The 19,296-nt window shown below is 33.4% G+C and overlaps 1 protein-coding gene across 3 annotated transcripts in view; it reads left to right on the plus strand.

Annotated features, from left to right (window-relative positions):
- The window catches only part of LOC106101173, a 103,877-nt gene that overhangs the window by 45,960 nt on the left and 38,621 nt on the right, over positions 1-19,296 (plus strand). For 2 of the 3 annotated variants that reach the window (XM_013280315.1, XM_013280318.1), the window contains exon 4: positions 9,211-9,239. The exons of the other annotated variant lie outside the window; for it this stretch is intronic. The gene's annotated coding sequence lies outside the window, so the exon portion shown is untranslated. The remainder of the gene's footprint in view (positions 1-9,210; positions 9,240-19,296) is intronic. 3 annotated transcript variants of the gene reach the window in all.

Below are 19,296 nucleotides of genomic sequence, written 5' to 3' on the forward strand. Positions count from 1 at the left end.
TACATTTTTAAGATCTCAACTCCTTTCAGTAAAACTGGCCAACGTCTTCTGAACGGTTATAAATATTAATCATTGACTAAGTCATATTTAAATGTTTCCTGCTACTGTTAGAAAATTATGAATGCCCAAACGAATTTAATACATAAAGACTTCATTAGCATATACTGGGCCTGGCGTGTGGCTTCGCTGCTTCATTAATTTACCTTTTATTTTTATTCCGAGGTATTGTTGTTGAAATTACGTCTTAATTCTAAATTACAATCGTCTGCTCTCTTATTATGTTTGCTTATTCAAATAAACTTATTTGAATTTGAGCGTATATTGTTAAAAAAATATTTCTATTTTCAGTGTTAGCGTTAATTTTGTGGGATAGGCACGAGTTAACCTTTTATTTAGTAAGAGGAAATCCTCCTATTTACTTCTGTAACCCGGCTATTCAAATTATTGCTCATTTTTTTAAAAAAAAGTTTTAAAGTAATTATAGTAATTCACCTCAAACCTAGATTTTTTAAACACTTTTTTCTGTTACCTACTATGAAACTACAAATTTATCCTTTTCATTATAAAGAAATCGAATTCTCCGTTACATTATAGGTACCCTTATGTTAGATGGGAGTCAAATTGGCCGCCATTTTGTTTAAGCTCGTTACAGCTCGACGCACGTCAGTGGGGCTCCTAATTATGATGTTAACTCGAGAATGTGTGTGTATCAGTCCTAACGCGCGAATACATCTCCCCATGTGTGTGTTAAGTGTTAATAGAGTTATCAGTGTGCGTGTGAGTCGGTGTTTTTGAGTTCGCCGCTCGTCTAACAATAATTACGATATACCTTACACCCGCAGGCGCACGCCCCCCACGGCAGCGTTCGTGTTTCTTTTTATTTTTTAGTACCTACAATTTGAACGCTACAAACCAAACAGCGTTCGGCTGTTCATCTCAATCAAGATACGAATTGGTTTTAAGAGATAAGCGGCTGTTAGACATGAAAGCGATTGTCTTGATCGAATTTATTAAAACTTCATTAATGCCGGCGGGATAACGGATGTGAAATTGTGCTTGGGATCACTTCGAGAGTGCTAGAAGGCAATTAATGTCTACTAAGTTTGCGCCTTTGTTAATAGTTTTGTCTTCTCTCTTATTTTCAATAGCGTTGATTTATAGTGACACAATTATATCAATATATTTTTTTTATAACATAAGGTGGCAAACGAGCAAGCGGCCACCTGAATCCACCAAAATGAAGAGCGACCGCTGCCTATAAACATCCGCAATTGCAGATGCGTTGCCTACCATGAATCGACGGAGGAGGAGACGCACATAAAGAGGTCATTTCCCCTTACTATGCGTCTCCTCCACCGTCAAATCCACTTTTTCTTCCTATCTTTTCCTCTTAAGAAAAGGGTGGAAAGGGAAAGGGACTAAAATTAGGCCTCCGGCACCACACTCATCAGACGAAACGCGGAATTGCTTCCACTTCACGCCTGTCTTCTGTGTGGTTGTGGTATTACACCTGGCTCTACCACTGTCAAAGTCACTATCAATATTTTCACTTATTTTAATTTTTAACACTATTACTTATTATAAAATTTAATCTGATTGTACACGTTTTATAGTTTCATTTTAATCCTTATTAAATCTACTAACCCTATTTGATAATAAAAGGTATGTTTGTGCCATAACATATGCTTATAATCAAATATTGGATCAGCATTTGTTTGCAGGATTTGCATGTGATGTTTGCTTTGTACGGCAATGGGTTTAGGAATGTTTTTTCGCTATAGCAAAGCCGTGAGCAAATATTTTTACAACTCCTGACTAGCTAAAATACAATTTTATATTTCGTATTTTGCTATTAACATAAAAGAATCCAATTCACAAACATACAAAAATAGTAGGTGTGTGGTTAAAATTCAATGAATATTTTAGTTTCATTTGCCACCTTTTGGCTACTCTTGGCGTGTTTTAGCAAACCGTTTAGGCCATTATAAATTTTAAGTGAACAGAATATTAAATTTTGGATAATTACATTATAATTTAATTCATTACATACTGTACGCGAATGTTCGAGTTTATTTTGCTTATTTCAATAAATTTTTGACCTGATAGTACCCAACTCTTTGATTATTCCAAAAAGTTTACCAAAGAATATGTAAACAATTACAATGAAATGGAAATACAAAGACTAGATTTTCATGTCTAAAAAACAAGCTTACCCATCAAGCTCGAGCGCAATTTTGCTATAAGTACATAAGTAAAGAATAAAAAGCAATCAGAGTATCGCAAGAAACAAGTTATTTTGGTGAAGAAACTTATTTATAAAGAGAGTAATGAAAACAAACAGGAACAATTTGAAAGGAACAAAGATATAACAGGACTTCAATGTTATCAAGTTTTAAATGTTCTTGGTAATTGATGTCAAGAATCTTAATGCTTTGTGAATTATCCATTGAAATTGTAAAAGACGATACTTATCTAAAGACCACGTACAATCTAGTATGATTTATGTTTATCTTAGAGTTGCTAGGATTTTAATAGAATTTAGTTATGTGATAGATGGACAAGACTAATAAAGAAGAAGGAGGGAAGAATATTAGAGAATATAACAACTACATTGACCTGGCTTAAGATAGAATTATCTTTATGGGTGTAAAAAGAGATGAATGAAAAAATGATTTATATAAAATCCAACAATCATGTACACATGGAGGTAGAAAAATATTTTGTATGGATACATCAGAATTAGTTGTATTTCTAAAATTCAGTGTGTAATTTTAGTAGATCACATGCCATTGTCCTTATTTTGTTATTTTCGTAACTCTTTCATCGTACTCCGTGAATTGATAAATGTTACGCAATGTTTTTTGTTTTTAAAATCTTGAATTCTTTAGAAAGTAGATACTTCAAGCTATATAAATACTGCTAAAAATACACATTATTTTCTATCAGATGCGCTGGTCCGTAACTAGGTTAACAGTTGCGGTAGAAAAAGTCGTAAACGATTGTTGATTCTATGCTTTTTTTCTGTCTCTACATCTACGACGGTCGGTCGTGATCACGACATGACGACTTCCATCTTCTGTTTACTCTATTTCGTTAAAGTTAGTTTTTTGTACTGTACTTGTTGGTTTTTGGTCGAGGACTCGGTAGGGATTGACGTCTCCATTGCGATTCGTCTCGCTCAGCAGTCGACGGAATGACTGTGCGATTTTTTCCGCTATTAAACTCAAGTAATCACAATCCAAATCCTACTCTATCTGAAGTACAATAAAGTTGATTTTCATATTTCTTTATTGTAGTTAAATATAACAGAGGTTGCTCACGAGCGGGCCCCTTATAGAGCGACTTGATGACTTAATTTCAGGCATTCGCTATGGGCTCAGGTATTGCATATATTTAGCGGACTTTTTTTGCCATGTGCGCTTTAATGCAAGTTGATCTTGAATTATTCTTTCGTTTTATAGAACCGGCTTTGACTATGAAGTGTTCTCTGATATATTGCGATCTTAATAACCACCTAGTTGGTTGAACTTGCCACTTATATTAACATAATGTCTGTAACGTTATCAGACGTTTATTAATGCCTCGGCGGTTGTTCGCGGACCTACCGCTGGATAATCGCTTGCTGAATTATCTCTTTATAAGATTAGTTTAATAGACTTATCAAGTACTGTTATTTTATTCCACTATAAAATAGGCGTTTCTTTCATCTTAGAATAAGCTTTATGTGCATTTTTATAACGTGCGGCTGGAACCGAGGTGATCATCGTTTTCTATAAATTATCGTTTAAAATCGTATGTGCCTTTTATTAACCAGAAAAAGTCAAAATGATTTCCACATCAGTAGAAACAAACAAAACTTTAATCAAACTAATTTTGTGTTAACTAAACATTTTAATCTTAATAAAGATTTGTGTAAACGCAAAGCAACACTTGCTAGCAAGGCAACATTAAATTTGAAATGAAAGGGAAACTCTTAGAACATACGGTACAGTGTTGTAGATGGCATTAAATCATGCAAACTCGCAGACTTCCATAACAAGATAGGCATCAGGACAATCACGTGTAAAGTACGTAACAGATGTAAGGAAACGTCCCCCACAGGGTTACGAGGGATTGCGGCAGATTACATCAGACGCATGCGTGTCACTGGCAAATTATAAATATGGTTAATTTACAAACTTACAAGAGGTAATAAATTGAATTGTTGTGTACTAACAATTATAACTCCAATGTAAGTGTGGTTAAGTAATCCTGTTTAATTGTGTGTAAATGATTGTTAATCAAATCCACGACAGTTTTTTTGCAGTAGGATTTTAAACTGACAATTTTTAAAATTTTACGGTGACATATAAATTGCGATCTTCATGGCTGCGTAGTAGCTGGGACGTCGCGTCCTCTGCACCGGTGTTTCGGGTGTGTAAGCGTATATGTAGATGAAAGTATGGATGGATTGTGTGAAGGAAGATATGCTTAAGAAAGGAGTGGATTCAGATATGACGGCTGATAGAGATGTATGGAAGAGCAGCACATACTGTGCCGACCCTCCATAAGGGATAAGGGCAAGTGGATGATGAAGCGTATATGTAGATGGTTCCTCCATTCAAGGATAATAGGGTTGTATTCTTTTTCAACGAAACTTTTGATGGTTAGAGGTACGGACTACTGATCTTGTGGTCGAGGGTTCGAATCCCGGTTCGACTATTGCCGTGAACCATATCCTAGCACAAGCCTAGAGCTTAATTAAAATGGTTAAAGAAATATTAGTAAAGTAACAAAAATCTACTATTATTTAAAAAAAATAACATTTACCATACATTAGTAAGGGTAGATGAATGAACAACGATGAATCCTGAGTTTTTATAAAGCTAAAACAAGCAAACATCCTCTTGATTTTCCAAATGATTTAGGTCTGAGTGAAATTTTCTAGCTTAAAACATTCGTTATAAGGCTATCAATTGATAAATTCAAATATATTTGTTAATTCCTTTGATTAGACATTTCAAATTCTTGTATATGTATAACAATGTGTAATTGTTATTGTGTTTCTCTGATCGCAATAATTTCCCTAGGCCATACATAACATAGAATTTGCATTAATGTTTGTTAATGTAATCGCAATATTACCGCTCCCTGGGAGGCGACGCTATTGATTTATGGCGTTGTGTTAAGCTCGCTCGTGCCTACATTTATCTTGTCCTAGTATCTTAGACTAAATAACTATCGCATTTTGCTTTATTGTCTTCAAATCTTGCAGAATTACCAAACTCAGTAACTATTTGATCGTCGTCTACTCTAAAACTAACACCAATTTATATTATACCAAATTATACCAAAATATATTTATAGAAATCTTATATTTCCTACACTGTATTTGCACTGATGAACCAATGGTGAAATTGAGAAGTAAAAGGTTAGCATGGTATGAATATACTATTTTGTTTATTACTTCCTACTCCAGAACGTCATAACGGTTCTCAGATGTATAACATAGTCTAAGAACACAAAGGTCGTGTACGTTTTTAGTATATCCGCCCGGACATGGTCATCAGGTAGAAGGTAAAAGCTACTAAATAATTAAGTAGTAAAAAAACCTCATCAATGACTTAACGTAATTGTGTCAATCCTAAGGAAGCAAACTCACATTGACGACTAATAACATGTTATCTTAACAAATTATACATAATAACAAGAACTATAGCTGCCTAGTTCATTAATTCCCAACGGGGCGGAACCAATAAAGCATCAACTAATACACTCGGCTATCACAATTTGCATTTCAAACGATTTGCCACAGAATTTCGATACTAGGGTAATTTCCACTATAAGCGAAAGGGAAATCTAAATTAGAGGGCGAAGAGAAGGCAAGTTTATAACAAAGCTGTTAGAAAATTGTTTACTTTAATAGGTTACGAAGTCAGATTATCTAATTCTAGCTGCGATAGCATTAAAAGAATCATGGATGGTTAGATATTATGAATACGCTTAAGAAGGGAATAACTTCAAATGTCCGGACTCAGAGAGATGTACTAAAAAAAAGAACAAACTATGACCTTCGTATGATTGAAATTAATATACGTTGGTGTTGTTAATCCATTTATGTTAATATCAAACATTTTAATATAGCTTATATTATACTCAATTTAAATAAATATTTGAACGAACATCATGTAAACATCCGATGAAAGCTACAAAGTAAATATCATTCCGCAAAACATATTGATAATTAAACTTCACAAACACATCAATGTATTAATAACAGAATATAAAAGGTTTTTGTACACTTTCATATTAGTATACAACATAACTAGTGAGATAATACCACTTACGATTGCCTACTATAATACTGTAAAAGCGGTTAACTCTATACCACGTATATCTCAACTAGTCAAAACATGACTAAAAGCCGACAGTAATTCATCTAGACATAATAGCAAACACGGTTATGACATGAGCGTATAAGTTACATACATAAGTTACGAAACCTGAAACATAATATTCGTAACAATATATTGTAGGGTATACTTAGTATCTCGTGCTAAAACAAAAGACGAATTAGTTTTTAAAATAATTTATTTAAATTAGAAATGAGGACAATTTAGTGCCTGTCCTACGACTGGCTGATAGAGGCTCAGATAATTTGAAAATGACGTCACTGTCAGATAAGGGAATAAAATCTGATACTTCCATCACATATTTTACACGCTGGATTGTTATAAGATAATTTGCAATTTGGTGGGACAGGCACTTAATCATTTAATATCGTAGTAAAATGATAAAAAACTCTTTTGTGTTAACTAGAAGTTTTGTGGTTAACGAGTAAATACATTTATAAAACATTGTATTTACTCGTAATATGAGAAGTACAAAGCCAATACAAGTTTAAAGTAAAACATTCGAAAACGTTTTCCATTTTTATATCCGTCCTTTTCAATTCTTTACAGTGTCGTCAAACAATGCGTTACAAAGAGCTTGTGTTCCTTTGACGCCCCTAGCAGCTACTCTTGCAGTTGCTTTGCCGAGTTTCATATAATCTGATTTGCCTCAAGGCTTTTATTGTGTTTATGTACCATAAAAGATACGTATTGAATAAAAAGTATAATATCATTTATAATCACTTTTCAAATGTGCGGAAGTGTGATTGGTGCGTTATTTAGTCCAAATGGCATAACTAATTTTTTTAATTGACGTTTAAGAGCGGTTGCTCACCTTTGACTAAACTATCGCACAACGATTGTGCGATTGTCGACTGTTTCCGAGCACATTCAACTGTTTAGCAACTAAACATTTAGTAGTGTGCACATCTCCATATAAGCTGATAGGAATCAAAGCGTAACTAAATAGTTATGCCAAAGGTGTGCGCGCGCTCTAAATATTCTAGTATTGTTCAGTCCCAATGTGACGTCAGCACAAAATCGATATAACTGTAACCTAAAGAATGGTTATGTTTTTAAATCTCATATTCATTATGAATCCCAATAATTTAGAATTCCCAATTAAAAATTAATCAACCGTTAAACCGAATTATCTGCTACTAACCAGAGTTTCCTACTATTATCTTGATTTGCAAGGAGATATCGACTACGGAATATTAAATTTTTTATTACGTCTTTGGTATAATACTTACCATAAAATGCTGGATATTCCTTGAAAGAAGCTAGAATATTGAAGCGAACCTAATTTTCTGGAAACCTTTATTCAGTTCAATTTACTTTTTCTTTGATCGTAAATCCTTTCCCTCCTTTAATCTTTGCCAAGAGGAAATTTAAAAATAACAGAATCGTTATGTTCGATTTTTGAAATTCAAAATAATGTTCCGCGCTTTTAAATAAGAATGGAGTCGAGTGACCAATTGAAAAATAACGGTCGACCTTTCGTATTTGAGTAGTTTTTACTGAAAACAATGTTATTTATTCATTAAAACCCCTATTCACAGTTACCCTATTAACAATTACGCACCGGAAACCTGGCTGGTCGACGAGGCGATAATAATCTACGCTTTTTAATTACACCAATGGGAGTCCCGCCCGATGTTGTACTTCATATGAAAACGTCCAATCACATTAAAGACCGTTGACGTGAAGTGTCACTTTTTGAACTCGAAGTATATTAATCATTTCGTCGTTACGATTTTTAGAAACAGAATTCTGTTCGAGCGAACTGTTTTTTTATTCCGTTTCACCGTATATTCGAAATGCATTTACATTTTGACGTATCGTCGAAAATGCTGCGATATAAATGATGATTGATATCGAGTCACTTACGGGACGTTCGGATTTCAAAAATTGAAATCATTTTCATTTGTTTTACACTCATTTTGTTGTACTAACTTAAATTTATTACATCGCGGTGTCGTCGTAGAATTATACCGCGTCATTTTTTCCTTTACATTGCAAATTTTCAAAGACCAAAATTTTCTTTATTGTAACTAAGCACTTACTCGCATTAGACTTTACTTAGAAATCACCTGTATAGTGTATAATTTACAGCTGCTCAAGCGGATAGCTTCTCACAAATTATGATCCAAAATAACACACTCCCTCGCCGCGGCCAACTGCGCGGGGATTCGAAATTAAACATAATTGCTTAATTCTGAACGCACGTTGTTTGCTCAGATCTCTACACGGGGCAAGGAAAGAGATGCACATATAAACTTTAACTGTAACAACAGAGATGGACGCTCAGATGTGTTAGTAAGAACCTTCCAGGTATAAGGAATTATGTGTTAAAGGATTTGAGAGTGCAATCATTGGGAATCGTGGTTTAACTACATGATGGTTAGAAAAAAGTTGCTCTGTCACATAATCACTTTAGCGGCTAAAAACGGCTTACTTTAGTTTAGTCTTATAGAAAAAAATTAATCCACATCTAACTAAAAGAAAAAAAAAACAAAATCTTGGCTAGTCCTAAAACAATTTCGTATTTCAATTGAACTTATTTTTTGACTTGAAAACTTAATTACAGTTTCCACCTGTAGATCTCATACTAATATTATAAAGAGGAAAACTTTGTGAGTTTGAATGTAATTAATAGGTTCAAAAACTACTGGGCCGATTATCAAAATTCTTTCACTGTTAAAAAGGTTATTTATCAGTGAGTAACATAGGCTATATTTTTATTTCTTTATTACTATTTTTAAAATTTCACGCGGACGGAGTCGCGGGCAAAAGCTTATGGAAAATAAATTAATAATTGTATTATTTTTCTTTCCAGATGTTTAAGAGATTGACGTCTTTATTAAGGTATGTAAAAACTTTTAATATCAACACATTCTTTAAGCAAAATCTTTTATATTAGGAAATGATCTTTCGCAAAACTTGTAACAAAACTTATTTATAATAATGAAGTCGTAAATTGTCTGTATTATAGCCGTTTATTTTTCTGATATTATATTTAAGAGGGCAATAAATAAAGCAGTTCAGAAAGGATGGTACGACACGCTAACGATTGTTCTAAACAAGCAACATGATGAACAATCAAAGTTACACCACGTATTATTCACAGCGTATTTCGGCAGCGAACTGAGGAACGGAAATTGCGAGCCTCGGGCGTCGGTCATTATATTCTTTTATATTAACTTTGTGAGCTTACATTTTGTGATTTCAAATGCTTCACATAATCAATACTAATATAATAAAACTTAAACACACACTACTTTGTGGCGTATATCAGCAATCACAGCATATTTTTGAATAATTCTTTCTTTAATTAAAAGCCCTACACTTATGATACGTTTCAGACTATATGTTTTCACGCTATTAAACGTACGGGGTAAATAAAATGGAAAAAACCTTCATGTGCTACCAATATTAAGGAAGCAAGATTATTATGGTAACGGTAATTTTGACGTTTGCAATTGAGAATTTGACAAATGTAAACAATTAAATAAAGTTTTATTAACTTCACGCGGATGAAGCCGCATGGGAATAGCTATGCTATGATAATCTGAGTTTAATGTTTTGTTTATTGGCAGCAAATTTATTTAATCGCCAAATAAAAGTATACACTATAGAAATTTTATTGAGAAATTTCTTTGCGGTATTCAATCATGATTCTTATAATAGCTAAACAAGAACACTTTTACGGAAGAAAGTGAGATACGCTGATAAATACGTCATCTCGCGACTTAATGGTATCATTATTACTAACATTTTGAAGATAAACTTCTAATACGGATTTGTACATCGAAATCACAATTTAAAAACGAATAAAGAATAAATAAAAAAGTAAAACAAATTCTAAAAGCAAAACACGAAGGAACGGCTTTATTAACTGCCATTCTGACATGTTAAAACAGATGTTCCACCTTCTCGCTTGACGGATGGGTCAGGAAAGGTCGGCCGCCATCTTGCAAGAGTCCCGCCAATCGGGGCTTCCCCGGGGTGCCTGTCAGCGGTAGAAGCGAAACAATTACAGGGTTCGTGACTTTGTAAACACCGCTCTCAAATCACTGATGACGCTCTTGTAATATAACACCCTTACTTCCAAGTTTTAACTATTAGTCCCTGTGTAAATAGAAATCAGAGTGATTTTATTCTAACTAATATTCTAAATCAGAAACTTTAGAAAGGGTTGATGGATGTTTAGTAGAAGGTATATGCGGAACAGCTTAGTGTATTTCGATGAAATATGACAAAGATATAGAACGTAATACTAAGCTACTAATCTATGTGTATTTTCTTTATGTATTGAAATAACTCAAAAACACTGAGCCGATTTTAAAAATTCATTCATCGTTAGAAAGGTAATTTATCTGTGAGTGGCAGGCTATAATTTTTTTAATTTAACGCGGACAAAGTCGCGAGCTCCAGCAATTATTTATAAGATGTTATTTTTGCAGAAATTTAATCAGATTCCACTAAAAAAGACCTCGGTGTTCTCGCTGCTCGTTTACACATAACCTCAAAACATTCCATTTCAACATAATTAAATATCCAATCTCAATTATTTTTCAAATGGAAAAAGACTTGACAAAGATAATTAAAACCTAATAAGGCGATACGTCGGATAATTGCTTTTAATATACATTCAAGAGTCAGTAATACCTTCTGTCAATGTTTTTGTAGTAAAATCACTTACAGTAATAAAGGAAACTTCACCAATCTGTCAGGAAACATTTGCAGCGTCACAGAGAGCATAAATTGCGGTTTGTTCCTATAATAAAAATGCACCTGTTGTCTGAGGTTCGTTTTAATGAAGACATTTCGGTTCCTACGCAGGTGTCCGCGTTTCTCCGATCCGAAATCGACAGCTCATTATGTTCTTTAATTCATTATGCGCTTTGTTTTCTTCATTCATTTTTTACGTCTCCTTTTTTGTCTCTTGGCAATTTATTGTAAAACAAAACGGCTATAAACTCAGTATCTGACCGCTATAACAGATGTATGCAATTAAGATGTTTTTTTAATCGTATTTTATACAAAAGGTAAACGTTTGTGCAGCCATTTGAATAACGTTTTAATTTAGTCTAAACAATGGACGCGAATAACGATGTGTTTTGTTTTGTTTTGTCCTCGAATGAAAAGAAAATAAATCTTTGAACGTGTAACGAACTCATTCTGTGGTAATGTTTTTGAACAATGACATAATAAATTTGCGTTCCAAATTTAAATTTTTCTTAAGTAAAAATAAAGGAAAACCATACTGGCTGGTAATAATCACAAACTTTTTTAATCGAACGACTTTTACACAAATCAATCAAAGATTAAAGATCTATTTATTGTACCAATTAACTTGTATTTTTATGTCTAACGACTCAAATTCACAACAACGAATCAAAGTCACAAAAAAATTTATGTGACTTTGATTCGTTGATGATTAGACTTATCTCGTCGATATAAAACTTTTTGAATGATCTCTGATTAGATGATTATCGTTTGACTCGGAGTTTGTAGGAACTATTTATATGGTAATTGAAATGTTTGTAATTTAAGGAATTGTCGGGGAGTTTGTTAGGAATGGGAGAGTTAATTTTGGTAACTTGAGCTTGATACGTTAGTACATGTGAATATAGAACGATTACTTATCAGAAAGAATATCAGTTACATAAGTAAAGTTAGGTTTAGTAACGATCAACAAGATATCTTAATTTAAAGTTATTTATGATGTTATAGATAAGATAATACAAGAACCGATCAGATAGCGAGTGTCGCCATCTTGGTTTTGATTGGAAGCTTGGTATTTTTGGGTTACCGTAATACACAAAAGTCTGTCTTTAACAAAAATCAAACTACAAAATTAAACATTTATCTTACTTCTTACTAATATTATAAATGCGATTTAGAGGTTGTAGCCGTAACTACTAAGCAAATTTCGATGAAATTTAGCATAGATACAGATGCTAGTCTGGAACACATAGGCTACTTTAGATCCCGGAAATAGTTATGGTTCCCGTGGGATACATAATTTTATTTCATGCTTTCTTAATAATTGCACTGTTTTAACATATCTTATTAGTCACAGATATAAAACAAAGTCTGGAGTAGTACATGGGTTACAAATTATCCCCGAGATTCCCATGGGATACGCATTTTTTTTTTCAGAATTCGTATGTTTTACAGCTAGTTTGTAATATTAAAAGTGAAGTAAAACATATTTTGATGTCAGAGTCTGTCCAAACCAAAAGGTCGTCTGCGTGTGTTAAAACTTTCATTCATATAGCGTCCAGTATTAAAAGCGAAGCGGAGATGAAAAAAAAGGACAAAGGAGACGGCAGATGCGCGATACTGCACAATTAATTTTATACGTTTTCAAAAATAACGTCTCTATCCAAAGGAAGCCATTCCTCCTCAGATTTTGACGTGTTATAAATTCTTGTGGCAATGTTTTTGTTGTTTTCTTTTGTTGGAAACATATGCCGAATGATAATTGTCACGGTTCTGTGCTTGGTTATACAACATTAATAATCTTACATGTACTAGCATTTCGCTCGCGACTCCGTTCGCGTGGTATTAAAAAAAACAAAAGTGAGTAGCCTATGTGTTCTTCTAGACAATCCTCTGCATCTATGCCAAGTTTCAACAAGATCGGTTAGCCGTTTAGGCTACAAATTTTAACAAACAGCCATCCGGCTAAACTTTCGCACTTATAATATTAGTAATATTGAATTGGAAGTTAGGTGTTCTCTATATCGCATTATTTATCCATAAGGGGTCGAAAAATTGTCGATTTCGCATCGAAAATATTAAACACACGTGACATGAAAACGCCATTAATATACAAATGGATTCAAGCCCAACTCTGGGGCGACAGATGGCCGCTCGTTCCCCACATTTGTACTTCTGTACATATAAAGGACCTCTTTTTTCAATATGCACTATTACAAATAAACTTACAGAATGTTACGTCGAACGCAATATTTGATTGTTGAATTATTGCTCGCTGTGTATTTGTTATTATTGGTTTACGTAACTTCATTGAGTTGTAACCGAATACAGTTATAACTCAATAAAGTTATTATTGTTATGTAAATTAATAATTAATTCAGTGGTACGCTGTTGTGTTGAAATTCAATATTAAGAAATTAAATACATTAATTGAACATTACCTTTCGACATTTATTTGAATGGGTTGTGTTTTATCTTTGTTCATTTCTATTTTAATGCCTTCTTATTATGAATATAACTAAACGTCCGTGATGATTGTAGTATTAGATTACTAGCTTTCGCCCGCGACTCCGTCCGCGTGGAATTAAAAAACAAAAAAGGTAAGTAATCTATGTTTTCTTTCACACTACCCTCTACATCTAAGCCAATTTTCTTCAAGATCTATTCATCAATATAGACATCAAACTCTAACAAACATCCATCCATCCATCCAAACTTTCGCATTAACAGTATTAGTGAGAAGTAAGATTATAGTTTGTATTATACCTAATTTAACGAGATTTTTTCATAAACTTAGTAAATCGTATGTAATCTTTTTATTCCAGTTGACTCGTCGTTGTTTTAATCACTATTATGCCGTGCTATTTGAAAACCTTGATATGTAAAAAAAATAGTGAAGTATTTTTACAATTTATAACCTCAAAACACTAAAGATATGACTCGTGAAACGCTTTCTTCAAAAAACGTAGTAGTTATAAACATTTTGATGACTGAAAACTAAATAAAGTCATGTTTATTTGTCTGTCAGTTAGCAAAACATCATAAACGGATGCGGTCTCCTTTATATCATGTGGCGCTTAGCTTCGATGTTGTTTTAGGTCCCCCGGCGCCAAACATATGCCGCTTAACATCTTCGAAACTCTAAAACATTTCAATAAAGGGTCGTTTACGATTGTTGTCGAAAAAGTTTTTGCTCTCCAAGGAGGTCGTAAAGTTTGTTTACACCCAACACTTGTCATGATGACTGTAAGAAAATTTTACCATTGGTTTATTGTTTTTTTTTGCTTACTTTTTAATAGATCTTAATGCGCAGTTTTTAGAAAGATGCTTATCGCACGACTGTTGTGCGATTGTCGATTGTTCTCAGCCAACTGTTTAGTTGCACAACTAAAAATCGAGTAGTGTGTGCACCATATAAGCTTATGGGAATCAAAGCGAAACTACATATTTGTGCGATAATTTATTCAAAGGTGTGCGTACAAAAACGTAATGAGACGTTAAGTCTGAAAATCTTATTAATGGTAGAAAAATCATAACCTTGAAATGCAATATAAAATTCTCAAGTCACGTATTTATTAATGTTTGACATTTGCTCTTTCATCTGCATGTTAATTAACAAACAGTGAAACTTCATAAAAAAAGATTTTTTACGTAGAAACGGTTCATTACGTATAATAAAACAGACCTCTATTGACAGAGTCAAGCAAACATTTGACGCAACGGGACGAGACAAAACTAGACGCTATGGTTATACAGATTTTATATCTAGACAATTTAGAAACGGTAATAATAAAAGAATATTAACTAAACCTCGTCTTAAAACATTAAGACACTAGCTGTTCCCATGCGACTTCATCCGCATTAAATTATGAAAATTATATTTTGTTGTTTACATTTGTCAAATTATCAATTGCAAATGTCAAAATGACATAACATGATGACAAACCATGGCAACCTTACTTCCTTGATGTTGGCAGTAACTTATGGTCTCTTTCCCACATTAGGGTTTTTATCCAAAGTATTTACCCCATAAGTTTAATGGCATGAAAATATATAGCCTAAAGCGTGACGCAAGTGTAGGGCTTTTTATTAAATAAAGAATTATTCAAAAATATGCTGTAATTGCTGACATCTTAGGCAAAAAAGAAGTGTATGTTTACGCTATATTATAAAAGTATAGATATAAAGGAAAGTCGCTTCCTGCTATCTGTCTATCACTATGTATGCTTAGATTTTTAAACTGCGCGACGGATTTTGATGCTTTTTTTTATAGATAAAGTGATTCAAGAAGAAAGTTTATATGTGCAATGTATGTATAATTTGCATGCATATTATTGATGTAAATAAACACGTGTTCGTATCAGCATTGGATTGAGTAAAGCCGGCGGGCGTCACTAGTAGCTTATAAGAAAGGTGTTTTTGTTTGATATTTATTTCGACAGATTTCTCTATCTAAAGGTGTATGAAGATTTATTTGTATGAACGCTTGATGTATATATCTTTTTACTAAAAAATCATCGACGCGTTAATCCCTTACTAATTTCAAGTTTCATCAATCATTTCTCAAAGCAACGTAATTTGTGTAACCATATGCCGCGTCCTTAGAATCTTTACCTGCGGCGTTTAAAAAAACAACACAAAAAAGGTGGCAGTAATAATAACATACCAGAAAGTTAGTGTGATGTCTCAATTTATGAAGTCGATATAACCGCCGCTTAGATTTTCACAGAAGTGATTTTTTTCTCGATAACTTTATAGAAATCTATACAAGAATTCATTTTGTAACATTTATCAAAAGCTATTAGCCTTTTAAGATTTTCAACAAAATTGTCAGTTTTACAAAACAAATACAAGCTACGGAGAAATAAAAAGAAGTATAGAATTGGATAATTTCACTGGTCATTAATTATTACGATCCAAATACTTGTTTTTTCGTTGATTTTATCTGAGTACGGCTCATTGGCGACCAATCCTCCGTAACTCCAGTCCACATTCCTGCATATCGAATAAAGTTATATATTTAACGTCGCCTTATCTGATAAACTAGCCATGGGTTCAAACATCCTTTTGACGGCTCATTCCAAACCGAATTACTATACCCACGAAGTGTGAACAGCTAAATTCGAATTATGCATTTAATTCGAAAATTCTCCACGGCCAACTTCCCTCGGGTTTATAATCAGTCCGCGACTTCTAAGAAATTATAGATTCTTATCTTATATTTTTTTCGCTTTGAGCTTCAGCACCGCTAACGAAGGACAGTTTACCTGTTTTTTTTTTTAATGTCCAAAATGTCCTCGAAGTCAGTGCGGTCCGCACGATGTGTGAGGGAGATAGGCTTATCGATCGCTACTGATGACTGTCAACTGGTAACGTGTAGTGCCGACAAGGTTTAATTTACGATTTTGGTGCGCATCATAAATACGTCCCTGTTGCAGTGCATTCGAACACTGAATCACCTTTATTGCTATCGAGATACGATGAGACATTTCCAGTCTCGTTCGTAATTTACTATTTAAAGTGAGATTTGGCGGATACAATCAAAAAAACTCAACTATCAATTTATAGTATTGCACTGCCTTATACATCTGTCTCAATATGTAAGAGTAATTAATTTCGTTCTTTCTGTTTCTCATCTAACTGATTCCACCTGTCTTCGAAAGAAAACCAGTCCGTTACAAAGAAGAGTCTTCTACAGTTTTTTCCATATGTGGACAACTTCTAAGAATTATCTGTGATCTCACTAACAGCTAAGTATGTCAAGCTTGAATCTTTAAATTGGCTGAAAGAACTCTCATTCATCATCAACTTGTCCTTATCCGTACGGAGGGTTAACGTATTATGTGCTGCTCTTTCATACATTTTTATCAGCCGTCATATCTGAATCCACTCCCTTCTTAATATCCTCTATCACACAATCCATCCATACTTTCGGTTTTCCTCTACCTTTGTAGCCATCAAATCATTGTGATCTAGAATTTAATCTATTATCTTGAGTTATTCAATGTGTTTTATAATCTATAAAATTTCATTAAAAGCGTTAAGTAAAAACTTATAACAGTTTTTATTATACGCACAGCATATGTCATAGTTTACGGTCTTTTGTTATCCGTATCTAAATTAAGATAATGGATTATGTCCGTCCAAATTTCTATTCGGTTGTACCCGTTTCTACAACAGCTGTTGTGTTTTGTATTTTTTATACAAGTGGCCAGCGGCCGGCCATAGATTGGCGGCCCCATAAAAGTGAACAGGTAATATGATACATAATTTGTAATAACTGTATGAGTTTTGATCGAAATTGACTATGATTATATACATATTTTCACTCGAAGCAAGAAATCATATTATGCGTGATATAATATGGATTGGAACGTTGTTTTAAATTATTTCTGGTGAAGATTTGTAACTTAATTTCTATTTGCAAAGGAAGTGTTGGATTTTAATACTAGTGAACCTAGAGACTATTAGAATATTTCACTTGACGTGCGTAGCTGTATGTATTTCAAAACAGCAACTTAACCCCAGCGTGTTGAGAGTTCTTTATTGCCGTTGGTTGTAAACGTTTTAGAGTCTAGTTTTATTCCGTAGCAGTTGTCTTCTACGTTTAACAACGCATTTTATACACTTTCTGTCAGTCGTTCAGAAATTGCTCAGGAATATTTCTACCAAGTAGGTTTAACGATCATTGAGACATTTGTTGAAGAGTTTGTACATATTTATGACCAGAAAATTTAAAAATAAATGAGAATCTTTAAATGAACACGTACCATTTACCCTATTGCGACTGTGATTATTTATTTGACATTATCAGATATTGGTATTTTCCAATTCTACTTATTGTTTGTTCTTATTTTAAGAGCTGAATGTAATTTTACTTTATCATGATATGAAAGAATTACTAAACCATACCATTTAATTTGAGTATTCCAAAAACTGGTGATTCAATGTTGGGACAAACGATAAATCGTCCGTAAATGGATGAGGAGTTTCACAATAAATATCTGATCTAACACCGTCTTCCTGCCCACGTCCATAATTCACTAAGAGTTATTGGTATAAATTAAATAAACATTTCAAGTGGGACATTTACAACAAATGGTCAAGACGATGCGAAATTTAGTCACGAGGAAAATTATCGTCTTGGAGTAAGATAGATGCACTTGAATGATCTGATTTTGGAAGGTTGTTTAAGCAATTATAAATACGAACACAATACAATAGATAAAGGTATAAAATAATGCATTAACAATATAAGCACCGCTTATCCACCTTCGATACAGTAATCAGTTGATGGTTCATTTTGAGTGGGTGTTAAATTTTCGTTCGATATTTCTAAGTTCGAATCAACATGAAAGCAATAAAAAGTGAGATTTTATGATACATAATCACTAAAACCATTGATCGTCTTGGGTGGTCATACAAGTTCCATGTTTCTGGTGCAATAAATAGTTTTGTTAAAACACGAGCCAGATGTTCGAGTCGTTAACTATTGTTTTCGTATAATACCGATGTAAACTCATTAGGATAATTATAGACACGTTGAGTAGTCATATATGTTCTTATTAGAATACGTTTTAAAGGTTAACCTAGTTTGAATGTTCGAAAAATTTGGTGTCTCTGTCTAATGCGACAGAAACGAATGAAAGGTTTAAAGTAAGTTGTTCACATGTCAAGACATAGGTTCGTATAATTTCTTCGAATCAACGGTCGCGTACATCGAGACTGGATTCCGAAGCTGCGTCGACGCAATATTTCATCTCGCTGACATCTGTCAAGTCGAACAAGATCAACTTTGTCGTTTGCTGTGGTATTAATTTCCCTTTAGTCCCGTTTATTGCTAGTGATTGGGTTATTTCCGAGGCAACTTTTCTCCACGTCCAATTCTAAAATAAGAAACGACGTTCCATCGTTTTTTTTTTTCTACTTTATTTATTTAAATGGAGTTTCTTTAACAAGTTTGTGAGGGAGACTTTTAATTTTCTTTTTAGTTATAAGTTTCCACTGACTTGAATACTTGGAGTACCGCTTTCAGCTGTGTTTCAACGATAATATTGAAACTACGTGCTTTGAAACTCGAGAAGTGAAACACGAAAATTTTTACAAAAACGAAAAATAATGTCTCCATGTTTTGTATAGAAAAAAATAGTCGACACAAAAATTTGATTCTTGTACACAACTAAAAACGAGTTGA

Source organism: Papilio polytes, unplaced genomic scaffold (genome assembly GCF_000836215.1).
Source record: "Papilio polytes unplaced genomic scaffold, Ppol_1.0 DF824024.1, whole genome shotgun sequence".
In the NCBI taxonomy this organism is placed as follows: Eukaryota; Metazoa; Arthropoda; class Insecta; order Lepidoptera; family Papilionidae; genus Papilio; species Papilio polytes.